At 45.3% G+C, this 19,461-nt stretch overlaps 1 protein-coding gene across 1 annotated transcript in view; it reads left to right on the top strand.

The window, feature by feature from the left end:
- Window positions 1–35: 35 nt before the first annotated feature.
- The window catches only part of IL11RA (interleukin 11 receptor subunit alpha), a 334,633-nt gene continuing 315,207 nt past the window's right edge, over window positions 36–19,461 (top strand). Inside the window, exon 1 of the mRNA XM_078674689.1 lies at window positions 36–121. The gene's annotated coding sequence lies outside the window, so the exon portion shown is untranslated. The remainder of the gene's footprint in view (window positions 122–19,461) is intronic.

Raw genomic sequence — 19,461 nt, 5'->3', positions numbered from 1 at the left:
TCCTTATAGGGCGCTGGTAACCATGGCAGTGGGAAGTCCTACGTGATGACGCAATAACAGTGCTGCATAGCAGAAGGTAGTCAGACCTCTAGCAACTGCATACAGAGAGATAACACATAAGGTATGTTTTATTTCTATAATAGCAAAGCGATGGGTATTAAACTGTCTGTCACTAAGATTTTTTGTAAATTTTATTGGCCATGAGGTTTTCCATTCTCAGCTTGTGGGTACAAAGGTGACTGCAGTGGGACCTAAAACTGCTTCTTAACACCTTCAGCGCAGCACAAATTTTCGGGCAGTGCTGAACGTTCTATTGAGCGGGCGGGGCCATGACGGAATGATTCCATCATAAGCACAGCCCAACCGGCGCTCATGACGGAACCGCTCCGTCATGAGCACCGAAGGGGTTAAAACTGGTCAGTCGAATCTTTGTGAATCAGTGCTGTGCACATAGGCATGTATTCCACACATCACTGCCCTTCTCTCCACTTATGTGCATCTCAACAGATCTCTTATTCTCATCAAACTCTGCGGTTCACTAGCTGCTCCTCTTGCACCCATCCACTTCCCAATAAGGGGCCTTCCCCTAATTACCCAATGGATCTTTCCATCCTTATAGCTTCTTTTTGTTCATGTTCCCTTCCTCCCCTCCTTCTTTCATCTCCAGGAGCATTCAGCACAGGTTTAAAGCCATGTGTTTGCCTAACAGCTAGGGCGGTCGACCTCAAATCTGGGTAACTGGGTTCGAGTCTCGACAATGACGCTGAACATCCTGTGATTCTGGGCAAATCACTTAATTTCCCTGTACCTAACAAAAATGATTGTGTCCTCATCTAATGCAACTGGTGCTATGTCAAGCGCTCTGACACCAGATACCTTCGGGTCAAGTTTGCGCTATATAACGCCGTAAAATAAAAAAAAGTGAGTCATGTCGCCATAGAGAAGGTGAGTTGCATGGCATCTGGGTCCCTTGTTGTAGAACAGTAACCGGTTGAAAGTATGCACACCCGGGGTATTTAGACAGAATATTGGAAACATAAATATCGATGACCAAAATATTGTGTCAAGAATATTGAGGACACAAATCTGGTGACAGTAAGTTTCTATAGGTAGATAATGTTTTACTATATATGACTTCATATATATTAATCTAGATAATATATATATCTTCAAGTTACATAGATGTGGAGTTAAGAATAGTAAATCTATACTTACCTGTATGCACTTACCTGCTTGATATTATTGTACTCGATATTTTTGACACAATACTCTGTCCACTCAATATTTCTGTTTCCGATATTCTGTCAGTGATCCCTGGGGTAGGCATTCATCTGATGATTGTTTCCATGAACTGAGCAGATTCCCATAAAATGAAATGTAGTGTCAGAATAAAGCTGAGCAGATCCCGCAGAAGATGGTGGATGCAGTCTTGTATTCTAAGTTAACTGCCTCCAGGTTCCCAGTGGTGCTCTATGAGAGCATTCATTTATTTGAGGCAGTTCTTCACTCCATTCATGACCTCCTCCAGAAAAAGCATCGACCATCAGCCAGATGGTCGATCGCTTCATGGGCACAGAGGGAATTTCATACTAGTAGTACACAAGGATTCTGAAAGTATAAGTGTGCTGCGTACAAGTGGTCTCCTTTGCCAAGCTGTTTGTGTGTCCCGACAACTTTATCTGACAGAACAGTGGAACCAGCAGCTAGGCCACCCAGTCGTGCCAGAGTGAGCAAAGATTCCAAACTCTACCGGCCATGCCTTTGCTCTTGGTTACCACCAACCTACATAGCTGTGCTGCATATCCTACAGAGTGTACAGGGCGGTGTGATGGGGACCATGAAGTCCCATGATTAGGCTGCTGCAGCATGTCTTACAACTGTCCCAGCACTTACAGTCTTCTCACCAGGCAGCAATGGAAGGCAGCACCTCCTGCAATTCTGGCTTACCCTGGGTCTCTCATTAAAGTAGTGCATGGATTCCTGTTCTTGAACAATGCACTCACTCAGAATCTTGTCCCGGCTCAAGCATCAGGAGGTCCAGTAGGTGCCTTTTTAGGGCTCAGCATAATGATGTGGCACTACCTTGGATCTGAGAAATTTGCACAGAAAAAATACTCTCAGGTATTGTAGACTTGTGGATAATACAGCCTTAGGGACATTTTGGGTCTCAAGGACTGGTTTATCCAGTGCTCAATGATTCCTCAAATCAGGTCTTTCAAACTTAGAGGTCATTCACAGTCCCCCCCACCATAAATTGCCCCGGTGTAAGAGCCGCTTGCAGCTCCTCAGAGACATGTCCAATCGAGTGTCTGCCAGGTCCGCCCTCCTGACGGGGCATTTTATATATGTAGAGTACATCTTCTAAAGCCTGGGAATTCAAGTGTTGGCATCAAAGTCAAATAACGCCAGCGATCTGATGTCAAAATGTGTTTTTTTCAAGTTTTTGAACTCACTTCACAGAATATTCTATTTTGATTTCCAACTATGTGTTGATATAAAATTAGGGTGGAAAATCCATGTTAAATGCCTTGTGTAGTAGGAAAGATCTGGTAATGTAAAAGATAGTTTTTGGGTTTGCCTTGGCTTCCTCAATCTGAGTGACAAAATAGATTTGTTTTGCAACTTTTTTCTGGCTATGATAGGATTTTGAGGCTGCTCTGAAAAGTAGCAAGTGATTTGACAGGTAAGCCTTCTCTGCCTTTTCAGTTCGAGCAGCTTGCTGTCTATGAATCGGCCCTAAATGTGCATACCAACCACACATCCCAAGGGCCGATGTGTAACATACCAAGCTGTACCGGTTTTCTACAATTCAACCTCCATTCTTCTACTAAATACATTTTTTTACTAAAACTCCCTCGTGAAAGTCCAAAAAAGGTCTCTTTTTTATCTGGTGTGCTGCCCTCGCTCTCCATGCAGATTCACTCATTAACCCTTTAGGTTTCACTAGTTGCCCTCACGGTTTTTCCTTTTTTCCAGTTAATTAATTTCTCAGTAAATTCCTCCTTCTCGACTAAGTCCCCATTGACTATGTCAATTCTGTGCTGCGCCTTTACCAAAATTACAGTGTCACGCTGCAGATGTGGAGCCAGAAGGTTTTGAGTTGAGATGACAAGCTAAATCTTTCTGAATTCGGGTTGGTCTAGCATCTAGGAAGGGTTTCCACATGGATGTTTAAAAAAACTTTTCCAGGTGGCACATTTGAAAATATAGTTTATAAATAAATTCATTGAAACATGGGTGATTTTGCAGATGGGGATTTGGTGCGGTTTTATCTCTTCCTTAAAATAATTAATTACAGGGCGAGAAGGTAGGTGATACTAGCTCTAAATGTTGTAAAATGCACCTACCACCTCACAGGAGTCCGCTCAGACACACTACCCTGTCCACACCCATTCAGAATATGATCCACTGGGAGGCTACTTTGGACATGATCCCGATTGATGCTAGAACACTCTGCTGATCAGAACGTTTGAATCCCCACAGATCCGATTGATATAATGAGTTTTTCACTAGGCCTGGGCGATAAATTCCGTTCTGCTCATGGAATTTGCGGAATTTCATGTTCCGCGGAGAACGCAAAGTTGCCCAAAGTTCTGCGTTCCGCAGCTTCGCGGAATTGTTTGCTTGTTCTCGTTCTTAAAATGCGTGTTTGCGAGATGTTTCTCCCCGAGCATGCAAAATCGATCGCGAACAGGAAAAAAGCATTGTGAACAAGCAATTCCGCGTGTTTACAGAATTTCTGCGTGTTTGCAGAGATTTTTTACTGCTTTGCTGAACTTTGCATAACGCCCACCCTTATTTATCTCCTAATACATAATGACTTGGAAGAGACTACTATATTTGTTCTTAAACTTACACTATCCTGGTTCCTACACCTATTATGCTGCTCCTGTTTTTATTTATTGTCCAAAGATAGACTACAGATTGATCCAGGCCAAATGTCCTGGTCAAACTTTCAAAACTCTGAACTTGTGGAGACACACACTGCTCAACAACCTTTTCATCAGAGAGCAGGGCTGGGTAAAAATGTTATTACGCTAGAGCAGTGGTCTTCAAAATTTTTAAAGCTGCGCACCCCCATTGAAAAAATCTAATTGCTCGTGCCCCCCTGCCTCAGAATTTTTCACAATAAGTCCATTAAATTGGCACTGTTTAAATATGTCTCAATTTATTTAAACAGGAGACATATTTAAACATTCCAGTTAAATCCTCTTAGTGTTTTAAAAATGCAACCAAATACATGATTGCCAAACATACTATTGTGGTCAGGCAGGCCTTACTACGTGTAAAAATACCTACAGTGTGATTAATAGAAATGGGGGTGGGGGTGTAGAAGAATATTTGGAGTCCCTTCCCTTCTGACACCTTCTCCCAGCCTGATATAAATGACAAAAGCTGTTAGTGATGGCACATTATAGAGAGGCTACAGCGGCTCGTTTTCTTCCATGCTTAAAACAAAGCACTGCAGTAAGCATAATGCTTCTTTGGGCACAGCCTGGCGCCCCCCCTGGGATCACTCGAGGCCCCCCTAGGGGGGTCCGCCCCCCAGTTTGAAGACCTCTTCACTAGAGTAAGCGAAGTGATTTTGGTAATTTACCCTAAAATGCTCTAGAAGTAACGGCACCCTGCTGCTAAAACCACAGATATTCCATAACAAGAAAACTTGCAACAGACATTTCACAAGTATTTCCCTGAACAATTGGAACTCCCTACCACCTGAAATCAGACTGATCCCTTCTGTTGCATCATTCAAAAAAGTAGTGAAATCACTTCTTATGAACAAATTGCTACCCTAATTGCTCTTTCCTGGACTCTTGTTCCTCCCATATGTATATTATTTGCCTTGTTGGATTCAGGTATTGAGGTTACTTTGTACACTTAGCTGTTTTTCTCAGTTCGTACCTCTTTTTTTCTCACATGCTACTTACTTCGTATCACCTGTAACGGGTCATGTTCGCGCTATATAAAACTTTATAAATAAATTACACAATTACATGTGCTCCTGTAATTGTGAGTCATTTGGGGAAAATGCCTACCAAGAGGACACCGAAGCAAGTGGCAGCTGTCGACTGCTGTTCGTGTTCTGTTGCATTTGGAAACAAGTGTATTTTGCAGTAAAGAAATGGCGCTAAATGCAGGGATAATCTCGTGAAATTCTGCGTAATTTCGCGTAATTTTGCTGTAATTTCACGTGATATTGCAATAGCAAATGATGCGAGTTACACCCATCCCTATAGAGTTTAGTGATATGCCAATTCCATTTAGATGTGTTATGGCACAAGTGTATCTTCTGCTAAGGAGGTGGAGAGCGGTTTGTCTAAATTAGCTGATAAGGGAAATTCATTTTGCTCTTATGAGGCTTCGATAATTTGAGGTCGTGTTTGACAGAACGCCTGCAGACAGACGGAATGAATAAAGGAGGGATTGTGGAGTGAGTTCATGATGCTCTTGACACGGAAGCCACAATCGAGCTAAGTTCAGACGGGGTCAACAACATTAAAGGCAGAGCAGCTGTTGTCAGCTTTCATATGATAGCAGAATGGCCATTCATTTCTCACTGCGCTTCTGTGCAGGGCGGGCCTGCGGTCAGCTTCTGATGCTAGGTTTTGGCAGCGGTTCCTGAACATTATACAGAGATCCCAGAGTGAGATGCAGCCATAGGCTCCATTTCTAAAGGATAGCTCAGTGAGTTATACACCCGCTGCACAGATGTGTATGTTAAACGTAGGGTTTATATTTGAAGCTCTGAAAGCTAACTAAGGTATTTATTTTTCTGAGGTTGTTAATATGAGTGACATTGCCTTGGGTGCTGATTAAAAAAGGATTTTAAAAGCCTGACTGCAAGTGGGACAGTTAATTCCCACCCATGCGTAAACCCCTCTTTACGCATGGGTCAGAATTACAAGTTAAAAGATATTTTACAAATCCGATCATTATTGGTAGTATGAAATACCTCAAGGTTCTTTAAATTTCAGCAGGTCAAACCTACTGAAATTTAAATAGAAAAATGTGCAAAGGTGTGTTAAACAACACACTCTGCATGTTATTCCCCATAAACTCGTAAACAAAGGTATTTATTGCACCTGATAAATAACGAACCATGTGGTATTATTTATCAGGTGTGCTAAATATCATCGGCTCAGGGCCTTAGTGCCAGTGGCAGCCGGCATGGCTTGCAGGTGGTGGGCAGGTGCAGGGGGACTTGGCGCGCAAGGGGGTATCTGAATACTTTTTTTTTTTTACCTTATCTTGAGGCTGATTCCCACATCTTCTCTGCTCCGGCTCTCCTCTCTCCGACTCTGACAGGAACAGGAAGCAAACAGCCAGGCTCCCTCCCCTAAGCCAAGCACCACGCTGCAATGCAGCATTGTGATTGGTTCTTTGCGCCATGACACGGTGCTCAGCCAGGGGTGAGCATGTTCTCCACGCAGGCTGTAATGCAGCCTGCATAGATGATGGGCAAAGTGCACATGACTAGTTTGGGCAGCCCGAGAGGGCCAACCAAGCAGTCATTGCGCACTTAGGAGTTGGCAAACCACTACTCCCCTGCTCGGAGACCAGAGCAGCCCCGCACACCACAAAGCAGCAGGACCCGATGTCCCATTTACGAAAGAGGGCGTACGAGGTGTATTCCTTTGGGTGCACAAAGATCACGAGGGCAACTGTGTGGCTTTCGATACTGCTGATTCTAACTATAATTAAGGCAGAAGAATTGGTGATATTACAACGTCACAATTCATGGCGCAACGCTCGTCCTGATGATGGTCTTGTGGAATGACTATGTGAGACCGAAACGTCGACGCTATTGACGCTTCTTTGTATATATTGTCTGTTCCTTTGTTGAATGTCAACACTGTACAAAGTTGTAAATTAATGTATATATGGCTGATTTGTAAATACTGCCCATATAACGTTTGAAAAGTGTCAAAGACGTACTGCACAATGCTGAGTGAAATGCAGTACAACTTTTTGTTGCCGTACATGAATGGATATGTGGAGTAATACCTATACAATATATAAAAAAGTATATGGTTTGAAACATCAATAAAAAAGAGAATATTTTGTTTGATATCATTCTCTCCGGAGTATTGTGATTTCATGCTCACTTTTGTGACTAGTTACAAATTATAAATAATGTCAAATTATTCCTTTAGGAACACTTGTTGATTTGTTATTGATGATACCCAGTTCCTTGGGACTATTGGGTTGCCCTATTTTTGTTTACCTACAATACATAGCATATTGTGTGCATTCATGAGACAAGTTATTTTCTTTACCTAACCTTAAGATCGAATACAGTACATTCATTCAGTGGTTCTTGTTGTCTGTACTCATTCTTAGAATATTTTCATCAACCTTAGCTGGAAACATTTTGCTTTTAAAGAGAGCTCTTGAGAGTGAATTGTTTTCATATCTTTATTCAGCTTTCTCTTGACTTGTGAACAGAGTGGGTCAGTGGGATGTGACAGCATCTAGCTCTCTTCCTGGTCATCTTACCTTCATAGCTTTGCCCAGCCAGGACTCTAGCCTGCCAATATAAAACCGATGAATGGTAAGTGGCTGTCCCCTTGCCAGCCTTTACAGAGAGCCATTTTTTTATGGCACCAACTGCCACTGCTCAAAAGGAGGAAGTAAAAGAGAATCGACAGTCACAGGACTAAGGCATCTTCTGATAGAGCTCTGCTAGTCTGCTTCAAGACAACATTTATACAAAGATCCAGTCCCAGTGTGCAAGATGCCATCTCATCTAGCCTTTCCTTATGTAGGGGGATGATGTACACTCTCACTTATTCAGTGATTTATCATCAAAAAAGGACGGCAGTGTAAGGCCTGCGCTGTTTGCACCGACCCATAGGATAGCCCAAATTTGAATAGAGGATTTGGACAGAACACTTTGCATGCATGCAACATAGCACAGATAAGCAGGTCAAAGGCGGTCATGGTGCCTCAACAACACTCAACTCCAACCCAACATCCTACAAGACATGCTAGATCAAACACTGCAGAAGCATCCGACAGAGCACTGATATGGTGTAAGGTTGGGTACCAATGTGGTCGCAACAGCACTCTCCATTCTGAAGGAACACACATCCAACATGTTAGACAGAAGGTATCCGTATCAAACATAGCAGAGGCGTGTCATGTATTGACTGCTGCCATGCTCAGAAGAGAATAAACCACTTAGAAACAATACAGACAAAGACATTTACACAACATAGAAGGCAGAACCATGTACACACATCCAACACGGTCGTATGTCAATACAACGCGGTGTTTACACCACACTACCATTACAACGCTGGTTTTACAACGCAAGTCGTTACCACGACTTGCGCTGTAGGGTGCTGGACTTAGGAATAGTAAGATTTACTATTCCAACACCAGCCTACGTACTGTAGGGAAGGTGTTGGAATAGTAAATCTACTATTCCTTAACCTAGAGCGCCCCCCAGCGCAAGTCGTGGTAACGACTTGCGTTGTAAAACCAGCGTTGTAATGGTAGTGTGGTGTAAACACCGCGTCGTAATGGATGTTCCCCATCCAACACAGTACGATGAAGGGTCTCGTGTCACAGTCCCGCTGGTAGCCCCTGCCGTGGCTGAGTCTGTGTACTGATGAACAGAGTAAGGTATATAACTAGACACAGAAACTGGGGGAGAATTAGGGAAAAGGAGTAAGTGAAGGAATCCAAGACAGGAGCTCACGCGCCGAGATTTCACCAGTTTCTAGGGACGGCACCACTCAGCCTTAGTAGTATGTACCTTGGATAGATCTGAGCAGATGGAAGACACAGAGCAAAGGTCAGTGCAGAGACGAGCTGGATGCAAAGTGCAGGTAACAATTGAAACAGGGCTTACTGCTTCCAGCAGCGGGTGAAGCCTTCGCAAACTCAGAGCCGGCTAGGATTCCAGCGAAGGCCCCATGACTCTGCTGGACACACACAGGTAAGACTAAAAAAGATAACACAACCGAGTGTATTAGATAAGAATGGAATAACAAGGGAGCCAAGAGGGAGAAAACAACAAACAGTGCAGAATGTAAAGCGTGTGCTATCTTTCGCAAGGATCAGAACAGCCAATGCAACCAGGCACAGAGCAAAGGCCACAACAATCTAAATAGGACTCTAGCCCTCTTGATCTGGAAAGGACTCCAACCCAGGAAGTGAGGATGCATGTACTCCCAGGAAGTTAGCGGTCTAGTGTTCCCATTGTCTAAGCTTCACAGTTCCATTCTCCAGAGAATCCAGCCATTGTGTGTCTGTCGCCTAACCTGACTCCTGACACTCCATATGTTGTATAATGAACACGCCTCTAGGACCTCTGCCCACACCCGTTAAACTGCTTAATCCACTGACCAGTCAACTATTAAAACTATTAAAACAACTCATCATACACCACAACAGAACCACAAATACACTACTGATGTTGCAGATCAAACCTGACCAGTTTCCAGAGTGTGTTGGAAACCTCAAAATCCGTGTGAGACGGCAGCGGACACAATAGCGCCAAGAGGCCAAACTAAAGGAAAAATGTACCCAAAATAAATATGTCCAAGACCATTACAGTGCTCCACTCCCTTACGCTAGATTTGCGTTATAGGAATACCCTATGCATATATACATATATATATATACATATATACATAAAGACAGGCATCTAACATAACAACAGGCCCGGACTGGCCGTTGCGGGCACCGGGCAATCTCCCGGTGCGCGGCAAGGGTGGGGGCCGGCTTTGGGCCCCTGGGGGCCGTTTTTGTTACAGGGCCGTTTATGCAAATCAGCCCTGCAACAAAATTAGCCGAAAACCGGCCCCGGCAAAGAGCTTAGACCTCCCTCCCGGGGGCCGGCCGAGCACTTTGCCGGGGCCCGTTTTGGTTCCCAGTCCGGCCCTGCATAACAACATAATATCATTTCTTGCTTTCTTTATATCTTTAATCAAATGCACTTCTGTTTAACCACACAGTCACTCTTGGCTCTTGAAAACAGTCCTTGTTTCTTGGTACTTCCGGCCTCACTGCATCTTCTCACTGCATTTGAACTGGTTTATACATACATAACATAGGCACCATAGTGTTTCAGCGTGGGCTGGTGACAGTGTCCAGTGGATAAGGTTCTCCACAAGATCTTTCCTCGCCCTCAGGGTTTGCAGTTTCCACACTCACAAAAAACACACTCCTGTGTAAACTCTTCCGCTCGTAGGTCAATATCTAAATTTGGCAATGCTCTTAACAATGTTTAGGATTAAGTCCCAGGAATCCTGCCAGGGCTGAGCCAGTGATGCAAACTCTTGAATTCTGTTTACAGCAGATGTGGTGGAAGCCATGGCCAGAAGGACAGCCTTCCCTGTCTGTGGTATTTCTACCCAACACAGCAGAGTCAGGGAACTTATCTTGATACATTTATATCTTACAGAGGAAAACAAATATTTCACGTAGAAACCGTGATATACCCCTTCTCAAATATTATTCTAATAAGCACAAAGGACTACATTTGGGGTGCAGAAACCCTTGAAACAGTCTAGTATGGGAGGAATACTGAACAACCTCAGCAAAGTGACCTCTTAATTTGTTTTTTAGAAAAATAAAGTTAGTCTGTCAATCACTGAACAGGGTGGCATATGTATGTCATGCAGTTCTTAAATTGAGCCGGTGGTTTCCGCTTAATTGTCAACAATGCGACTTATAACAGTCTGCCACATGGTGGTGCTGTGTATCTAATTTAGAGACGAGGATAACAACAGTTACCTATTTGTTCAATATACATTAAAATTACCAATACCTGCCATCCAAGCCATACTTATAGCTTTGGGGGTATGGAATAGGTGTTGCAAGCTGAAGTGGTCTCCTGTCAAGGGCCTTGGCACTTATGTTTTTACAACTTAGCACTGATGCTGTGCATCCCTTGAGCATATAAAGCACACACGTCCAGGACACAAATGTATATGTTTACATACACAGGGCTCTAGTGATGAATCCAAAACATAAGTGCCATGTAGTTGCAGAAAAGGACATTTTGAGTTAGTACACTATTGACCTTCAAACAAATACAAAAATGTAAACTTTCAGAGCCAAGCTCTCTATTCAAGAGTTTCACGTCGGCGACACCAAACAGAGAGTGAAGTTTTCATGTCAGAGACGGGCACAACTTCAATCAATCAATCATTCAAGACACTTATAAAGCACAGCACACTATATACCCGTGAGGGTCTCAAGGTGCATCGGGGGGGGGGTGCTGTTGCTAGTGATCGAAGAGCCAGGTCTTGAGGAGTCTTCTGAAGGCCAGTAGGTCTGTCGTAGTTTGGTGGGGAGGGTATTCCAGGTCTTGGCGGCGAGGTGGGAGGAGGATCTGCCGCCGGTGGTCGTTGTTCGGATGCGGGGGACTGTGGCGAGGGCGAGGCTGGCAGAGCGGAGCTGGCAGGTGTGGGTGTAGAAGTTGAGTCGTCTGTTGAGGTTTGCTAGGCCGGTCTTGTGGAGAGCTTTGTGTGCGTGGATGAGGAGCTTGAAGGTTATCCTCTTCTTGACGGGGAGCCAGTGGCTGCGGAGGGGGACGTCTAGTATCAGACGTGCTGATGCATTCTGGATGCGTTGCAGTCGCCTCATGAGCTTGGCCGACGTTCCTGCGTAGAGGGAGTTTCCGTAGTCCAGCCTGCTGGTGACGAGGGCCTGGGTGACAGTTCTTCTTGTCTCGGTGGGGATCCACTTGAAGATCCTGTGGAGCATTGTGAGGGTGTTGAAGCAGGATGAGGAGACAGCGTTGACCTGCTTGGTCATGAAGATGGTGGAGTCGAGGAGGACCCCTAGGTTGTGTGAGTGGTCTGTGGGCGTCGGGGCTGTTCCTAGAGTTGTCGGCCACCAGAAGTCGTCCCACGCTGAGGGGGTGGAGCCGAGGATGAGGACTTCCATCTTGTCCGAGTTCAGCTTCAGTCGCCTGTTCCTCATCCATTCGGCGACGGCCTTCATTCCTTCGTGGAGGTTGGTCTTGGTGGTGTGAGGGTCTTTGGTGAGAGAGATGATCAGCTGGGTGTCATCGGCGTAGGAGATGATGTCGAGGTCGTGCTGTCGGGCGACGTGGGCAAGGGATGCCATGTAGATGTTGAACAGCGTCAGGCTGAGGGAAGAGCCCTGGGGTACGCCACAGAAGATTTTGGTGGCAGTGGAGCGGAAGGGGGGGGAGGCGGACGCTCTAAGTTCTGCCGGAGAGGAAGGATGTGGTCCAGTCCAGGGCCTTCTCTTGGATCTCGGCGTCGTGTAGGCATGTTCGTAGTGTGTGGTGGCAGACCCTGTCGAAGGCGGCTAACAGGTCCAGGAGGATGAGGGCTGCTGTTCCTCTGTTGTCAAGCAGGGTCCTGATGTCATCGGTGGCGGCGATAAGGGCGGGTTTGGTGCTGTGATTGCTGAGGAACCCGGACTGGGACGGGTCCAGGATGCTGTTCTCCTCGAGAAAGTAGGTCAGTTGTTTGTTGACAATCTACTCAGTGACCTTCGCCAGGAACGGGAGCAGGGAGATGGGTCGGAAGTTCTTGAGGTCCTTGGGGTCTGCCTTGGGTTTCTTGAGTAAGGCGTTGATCTCGGTGTGCTTCCAGCTTTCCGGGAAGGTTGCTGTCTCAAAGGAAATGTTGATTACTTCCCGGAGGTGGGATGCGATGGTTGTGCTGGCTTTGTTGAAGATGTGGTGGGGGCATGGGTCTAGCGGTGATCCGGAGTGTTCATGGTCTCGCTGATGTCCTCGTCGTTGGTGCTGGTCCAGGAAAGCAGGCGTATGGTGCAGGTGGTGGTTGTGAGGGCGGTGGTTGATGGGGCGGTCATGGCGTTGAAGCTGTCGTGGATGTCGGCGATCTTGCGGTTGAAGAAGGTGGCAAGCGAGTTGCACAGGTCTTGCAAAGGCTGGATGTCGTTGGTGTTGGAGCTGGGGTTGGAGAGTTCCTTCACGATGTTGAAGAGCTCTTTGTTGTTGTGTGCGTTGTTATCCAGGCGGTCTTTGAATGAGGCCCTCTTGGTGGCTCTGATGAGTTGGTGGAGTCTGCGGGTGGCGTTCTTGTGGGCTGCGTCCGGTTTTCGTTCGCGGAGTCAGTTCTTCTCCAGTTTCCGGCATGTTCGTTTGGAGTCCTGGAGGTCTTCGGTGAACCAGGTGACTTTCTTGTTGGTGTGGCTGTTGGAGGGTTTCTTGAGCGGGGCTAGGGTGTTGACGCAGCTGTCGATCCACTGTCTGAGTTTGCGGGCGGCGGTGTTGGGGTCAGTGGGGTCGGCTGGTGGGCTGTGGGCGAGGGTGTTGGTTAGCTGGTATTCTGTGACCTTGCTCCAGCGGCGCCGAGGCATCTGCTGGGTGCGTGGTGTGCTTCCTGAAGGTGAAGTGGATGCAGTGGTGGTCGGTCCAGTGGGGTTCGGTGGTGTGGCTGAAGGTGACGTGGGGGCTTGCTGTGAAGATGGGGTCAAGCATGTGACCGGCGGCGTGGGTGGGTGTTGTCACAAACTGTCTGAGTCTGAGCTTGGCTAGGTTGTCGATCAGGGTGGTAGAGTTGGTGTCGTTGTTGTTCTCAAGATGGAAGTTCAGGTCCCCGAGGAGGTTGTAGTCTGTGGAGGCGAGGGTGTGTGTGCTGACGAGGTCGGCGATGGAGTAGCTGAACAGTGGTCGTGGTCCGTGGGTCTGTAGATGAGGGTTCCTCTGAGGGTGGTGTTTGGGTCAGTGTGAATCTGAAAGTGCATGTGTTCGTCGGTACTGAGGGAGTCGTCGGTGTTGGTCGAGACACTGAGGGTGTTCCTGTGGACGATGGCGATTCCTCCTCCAATGCTGTTGGCGCGGTCATTGCGGGAGATATTGTAGCCTTCTGGGATTGCTATGGCGATGTCGGGTGCTGAGGTGGTGTTCTGGCAGGTTTCCGTCAGGAAGGCGACGTCTGGGGCGGTAGAGTCGAGGAGGTCCCAGAGTTCGACGGCGTGTTTGCGGGCGGAACTGGTGTTGAGGAGGATGCCTCTGAGGTAGTTGGCTTCTTTTGCTGGTGGTTTGGTGGGCCAGATGCTGGTGAAGCTGCAGGCCCGGCAGGTGAACGGTCCTTGGGTGCGCTTCGGGGTGGCCCGGTAGCAGGTGTGTTCTCGGCAGTGGTTGAGTGCGTGGAGGGTGCTGGCATCGTAGTGGAGTTGGGGGACTTGGCGTGCGTGGGGGCCAAGGGTTCTGGCGCGGTCCAGGCGCTGACGGGCGCAGACGGGCTTGCCTTAGGCGCGCCAGCGGTGCACAAGCGGCGCACCAGCCATATATGGTTAGGTGGGAGGGAGGAGCAGCTGGGAGGCGGGAGCGGGGAGGCCAATGAGGAGGAAGGGGCGGGGCCGCAGGGGATGCAACGGCGGGAACCGGGGATGGGAGGGGGTGGAGAGGGAAACAGAAGGCAAAAAAGGGGGAGCAGTGGGGGCTAAGGAACACCCTACAGTGGGAAGAAAAGAGAAGGACCCAGAACAATTGGGCGAATAGAGTCACACAAATACTTAAAGTGAGGGGAGGCCAGAAAGACGGGCAAAGTCAGCAGCGGGCATCGAACCCTGGGTGCAGCGGCAGAGGCTGTCTGGGATCACTGGCGCAGGTAGGTGGAGCTGCGCGGTGAGAGGAGCGACCTGCTTGGAGGCAGGGAGGGTCGCCTCGGCAGCACTGATTAGCAGTGAGTGAAAAGATGGCTGTTGCTTTTACAGTTACAGTTAAAGCAGGGGAGGGAAAAACAAAACACACAGTGTGTAGAAGGAGGAAGATAAAAATGGAAAAACATCACAAAGAAAGAAAGAGGGAACCTGCAAGAGAGAAATAAAGGGGGAGGGAGTGCTTGGTAATGGATTAAAGAGGCATGAGGTGGATTCAAGACTACGTATTTGCTGCAACGACATTTAATAGTAATGACCTTGGGCTTCTGAGCAGAGCTTTGGGCACTGGAACCCATTCTTTTACAAATTAAGAACTGCACACAACATACACTTACATCACACACAACATACTCATACATATAGGTATACATACAGATACAGGAAGGGGCTTTTGAACAACCCTTTTCAGACATTGGCTATTGTGGTTCAGCTTGCTGTAGGCACTAGCTGACAGGGTTGTCCATCAGTGATGGTATCAGCAATTTTTACTTCGTAAAAATGAATTAGCTTATAAAGATGTCCACATGCATTCGCAATAATTCCTTGTATTTTAAAATTTTATTTTTGGGGGGAGCTGTGTTGCAATGGTGAACAAAAAATAAATCCAATGTTTGTGGAGTGTCATTGTGAGCCAGGGTGTGGAAAGTAGGAATGTGGGGGTGCTGCTGCACCCCAAAAATAACCCTGCAGGAGTTCAAGGATAGAATGAGCAATGAAGAGTCTTTCACATTTTGAGTTTTTCTTCTTGCATTTGTTTGTGCTCAAAGACAGAAGTTAAATGTCAAGGAAAGTCTTCTAAACAAATTGCTGCTCATTATTTAAACATGGAGATTGGTGTTTACTTTTCCTTTCTATAGCTGCAAAGTGAGGGGATTTTATGACATGGGCCAAGTGACAATCTTGCTGGAGTACCAGCAGTGTGAAAGGAAAGGCTGCAGGAAATGTTTTCAAACAACCAACACTTACATTGTTGGAAATATTCAAATGTTCCAAATTAGATCAGCAACAGGAAAAGTAGAATTAAGGCATGCCAGTTTTTTGTAGTTCTGCAGTGTGATAGAAACAAATATTGTTATAGGATTAAAATAAAGAAAGACACTGTATTTGTGTGTTATGCATAAATGGGATGTATGACATCACAACGCATGCTTTTACATCGCGTGCCTTTACAACGCGGTATTTACAACAAATACCTTTACAACGCATAGTGCTTTGGGGCGCTGGATAGTGAATAGTTTAATTTACTATTCCAACTCCAGTCCCCGTGGATAGTAGGGAAGGTGTTGGATAGTAAATTAAACGTATTCCCTATCCTAGAGCGCCCCCCAGCGCATTGCGTTGTAATGGTTTGCGTTGTAAAAGTTGCGTCGTAAAGGCACTGCGTGGTAAAAGTTGCGTCGTAAAGGCACTGCGTGGTAAAAGTTGCGTTGTAAAGGATGTTTCCCGCATAAATGATCAATATGTGCTAACACTCAATTTCCACACATTATGGTTTGAATGCCATGCTATGCAGTAACCGGTTTAATTATGCAAATTCATTGGCCTTTTATTGTGACCATATCAATGAAAAAAAATGTAGTTTTTGTAAATGGCAGTCCCCTACCACACCATGCTCTAGTCATTTTAGACAGTCAACTCCAAAATGCACCACTGAACACATACTGCGGTACTGGGCATCGCTCATTTCCTACACTTGTTCTTCGTGTAATGTTAGAGCTTTCATTATCCCTATAACTTTGGTGACATAGCACTCTTAAAATTGTTCCAGCACCATTGATATGAACAAGTATAGGCAAAGCTAGTTGGTCGGCACAAGCCTTTTAAAGGCAAAATCTATTGGCTTTGTTAGTTCTTATTTTGTTCGATAATAGCTTTACACATTGCTGGATTGTTTTTATGCCAAAACTTGGGGGAACTTTCAAACACCACTGAATGGAAAATTCCATCCAACTGGTTGTGAAGGTATAGACTGTCCCAGAATTCGAAATCCCAGAATAATTTTTTTAGGCCTGGCATTGACCAAGGCCTTTTGGTTTTACTACAATTATATGTACAATGTACTCACTTAAAAGGGTTTTCAAAAACCTCTCTTCACCCATTGATCTGTTGTTTTGTCAGTCACATTTTGCTTCTGCCCACTACAGCATATAGCATGGGGCAGTGGATCAGCCTTCTTAAGACACTAGTTATCGTCACTTTGAGTGCCTATATTTAGCACTATCACAAGTAGCACATTCACACACAAGCTAGTTCCCTTCAGTGCCAGCATTTTCGGTTTTACTTTATTATTACTTTAGTGTTGTTTTTGTGTTTAGAGCCTTTCGATGTGAGCACAGGGCACGTTCCAACTTTATCAGATTCCAACTCCTGCTAATGCTGTTGTAAGTTCCTTTTTGAGTGGCCTTGTTGATCTATTTTTTTATTTTATAAATATATATGCAATACAAAGAATAAAAAATCTGAATAATTCATTACGACGCCTCCCCCACCCTCCACCCCAAATTCGGATGACAAATACAGTACATTTTACAAGCAGTGGGAATTCAAACACAGTTTTACAATACATTTGTATTCTCCCGCGCGAATGTCTTTCCATCCAAGCTATTATTTGTGTATGATGACTTTAAATAGATAACATAGGGACAATCAAAAACTCAACATATGAAATACATTAGGCGATCCCTAAGAATTCATTTGTCTAAGCCACCTGATTAAAGGCGCCCATATCTCTAAGCCTTTTTTTTTTTGCCTGCATTAATGGCGCTCTCAAGATTACAAGTTGCTATCAGTCGAGCCAGCCAATGCGAAAACATTGGAGGATTTGGATCTATCCAGTGGGAAGATGTACAGATCCTAAAAATTCTCATGGCTACAAATATTAAAGCTCCCTCATTCCTTCTGCTCAATGTTTCTTGTAAACCCATCATAATTGTTACTGGAGTTAGTAGAATGTCCTGCGATAAAACTCTGCCCAGGAACTGCTGTACTTTATTCACTAGAGGTTCTAATTTCACGCAGGTGGCGAACATATGTACTGAGGCTGCACTAAACTCAGAACATCTAGGACATAATGTTCCTCTACCGATTCCCCATTTAGCAATTCTACTGGGAGTTATATATAAGAAAAATCCTGTCTTTTAAAATTGAGCCTGTAGTTTGGCTGACAACAGATTGCCCTGGAGATACGTCTTGCCAAAAATAATTGGTAGGTTAATATTGTTATTGATAGATGTGTAGTAATTTAGTCTGCCAAGTACGAAAAGTCTACGTATTTCAGTAAAGACCCTGTACGCACTCATCAGTCTTAAATCTGACCCGCTTATAGTAGCCGAACTCTAGTTGCCTCCAAAGACAGCCTCACTCTGCCTCCCCGGGTAGTGGTATAAAGGGAGATGGAAGTCCCGAGGTATTCGTATCAGAATGTTCATGCAATAATTCAGTACAATATTGTAATACCGCAGCCCAGCAGTACAATTTTAAGTTAGGGAGCGCCCACCCTCCTCTCTCCCTAGGAAGAGAGAACAGTTTAAAAGCCCTCCACGGCTGATTCAAAGGGGATTACCCTAAAAAAAAAATTGTTTGGGAAAAAAAAACATTTTTAAAACATTACACCGCCCCACTATGGTCAGATGCAGATTGTTGATTCTATTAAGTGCTCTCTTAGTGTCAACCACTAGCGGAATCAGATTTTCCCTTACTATTGAGTCTATATCGGCAACTATATTGACCCCTAGATATTTAGCTTTATGAACTACTCTGCTATCTACCCAGTTTATTCCTTCATTTAAATAAGCTGTGTTTTTGTTTTATTGAGCGCATATCCAGACAGCTTCCCAAATTCTTGAGCCTCTTGTTCCAGGGCTCTAATGGCCAATTCAGGTTCTGGGGTCACCACTGCTAGATCGTCAGCATAGGCCATGATCTTAGTATCCATACCAAACCTACTTACCGCCTCAACTGCTAGATTGTTTTCGATTTTTTTTAATGAGGGGATCGATATATATGGTGAAGAGCAGTGGGGAACAAGGGCACCACTGTCTCGTCCCACACAAGATATTGCCAGGAGACCTGATCAAAAGCTTTATCAGCATCAAGTAAGATTAATGAGATCGGGTCTCCCGTCACCCTAGCGGCGTAAAATAGAGTGATAGTCCGACAGATGTGTTCTGTAGTGCCCTTTTGGGGGTGAACCCATTCTGCCATTTGGAATCAAGAGACAATGTTGGTAGATAGTCTAGATGCGATAACCTTAGAATATTTTTTGGAGCCGGTGTTTATAAGAGTAATTGACTATAAGAAGACATCTCTTATGGTGACTTATCTTTTTTGGGAAAAATTACGATTTTTGCTGTAGACCAAGAGGCGGGTGCAGAAGCCCGTTAAAGATGGACATTACCACTTCCGTAAAAAGATCTTTGATTTTAAGGGAAATATTTTTATAGAACTCGACTGGAATGCAATCCATACCAGCGGCTTTGCCATCAGGCATGCTTGCAAGTGCTATAAGGATGTCTTCACAAGTCGGGGTATTTTCCAATTGATTGTAATTCTCCATACTGAGTTGGGACAGTGATATTGTCTTAAAATATTCAGAAATTTCTCTTTCTCTAAACTCAGAGGACCAATTGTTCTCCTCTGTGTAAAGATTTTGATAAAATTCTCGGAAAGCCCCCTGTATCTTATCCGGGTCATTAGTAATCTCTCCTGTAATAGTTCGAATATATCACATTGGCAGTAGCCTGTTGTCTAGTTGAGATGGCTAATTGATGACCAAAAGGTTCGCTGCACTCATATATTTTCTCCCGGGCTGAAGCCCATTTTGCAACCAATCTCTCC

This window comes from Lissotriton helveticus, chromosome 2_1 (assembly GCF_964261635.1).
Source record: "Lissotriton helveticus chromosome 2_1, aLisHel1.1, whole genome shotgun sequence".
Lineage (NCBI taxonomy): Eukaryota > Metazoa > Chordata > Amphibia > Caudata > Salamandridae > Lissotriton > Lissotriton helveticus.
The sequence above is the reverse complement of the archived record's forward strand: the minus strand, read 5'-3'. Positions and strand labels throughout refer to the sequence as shown.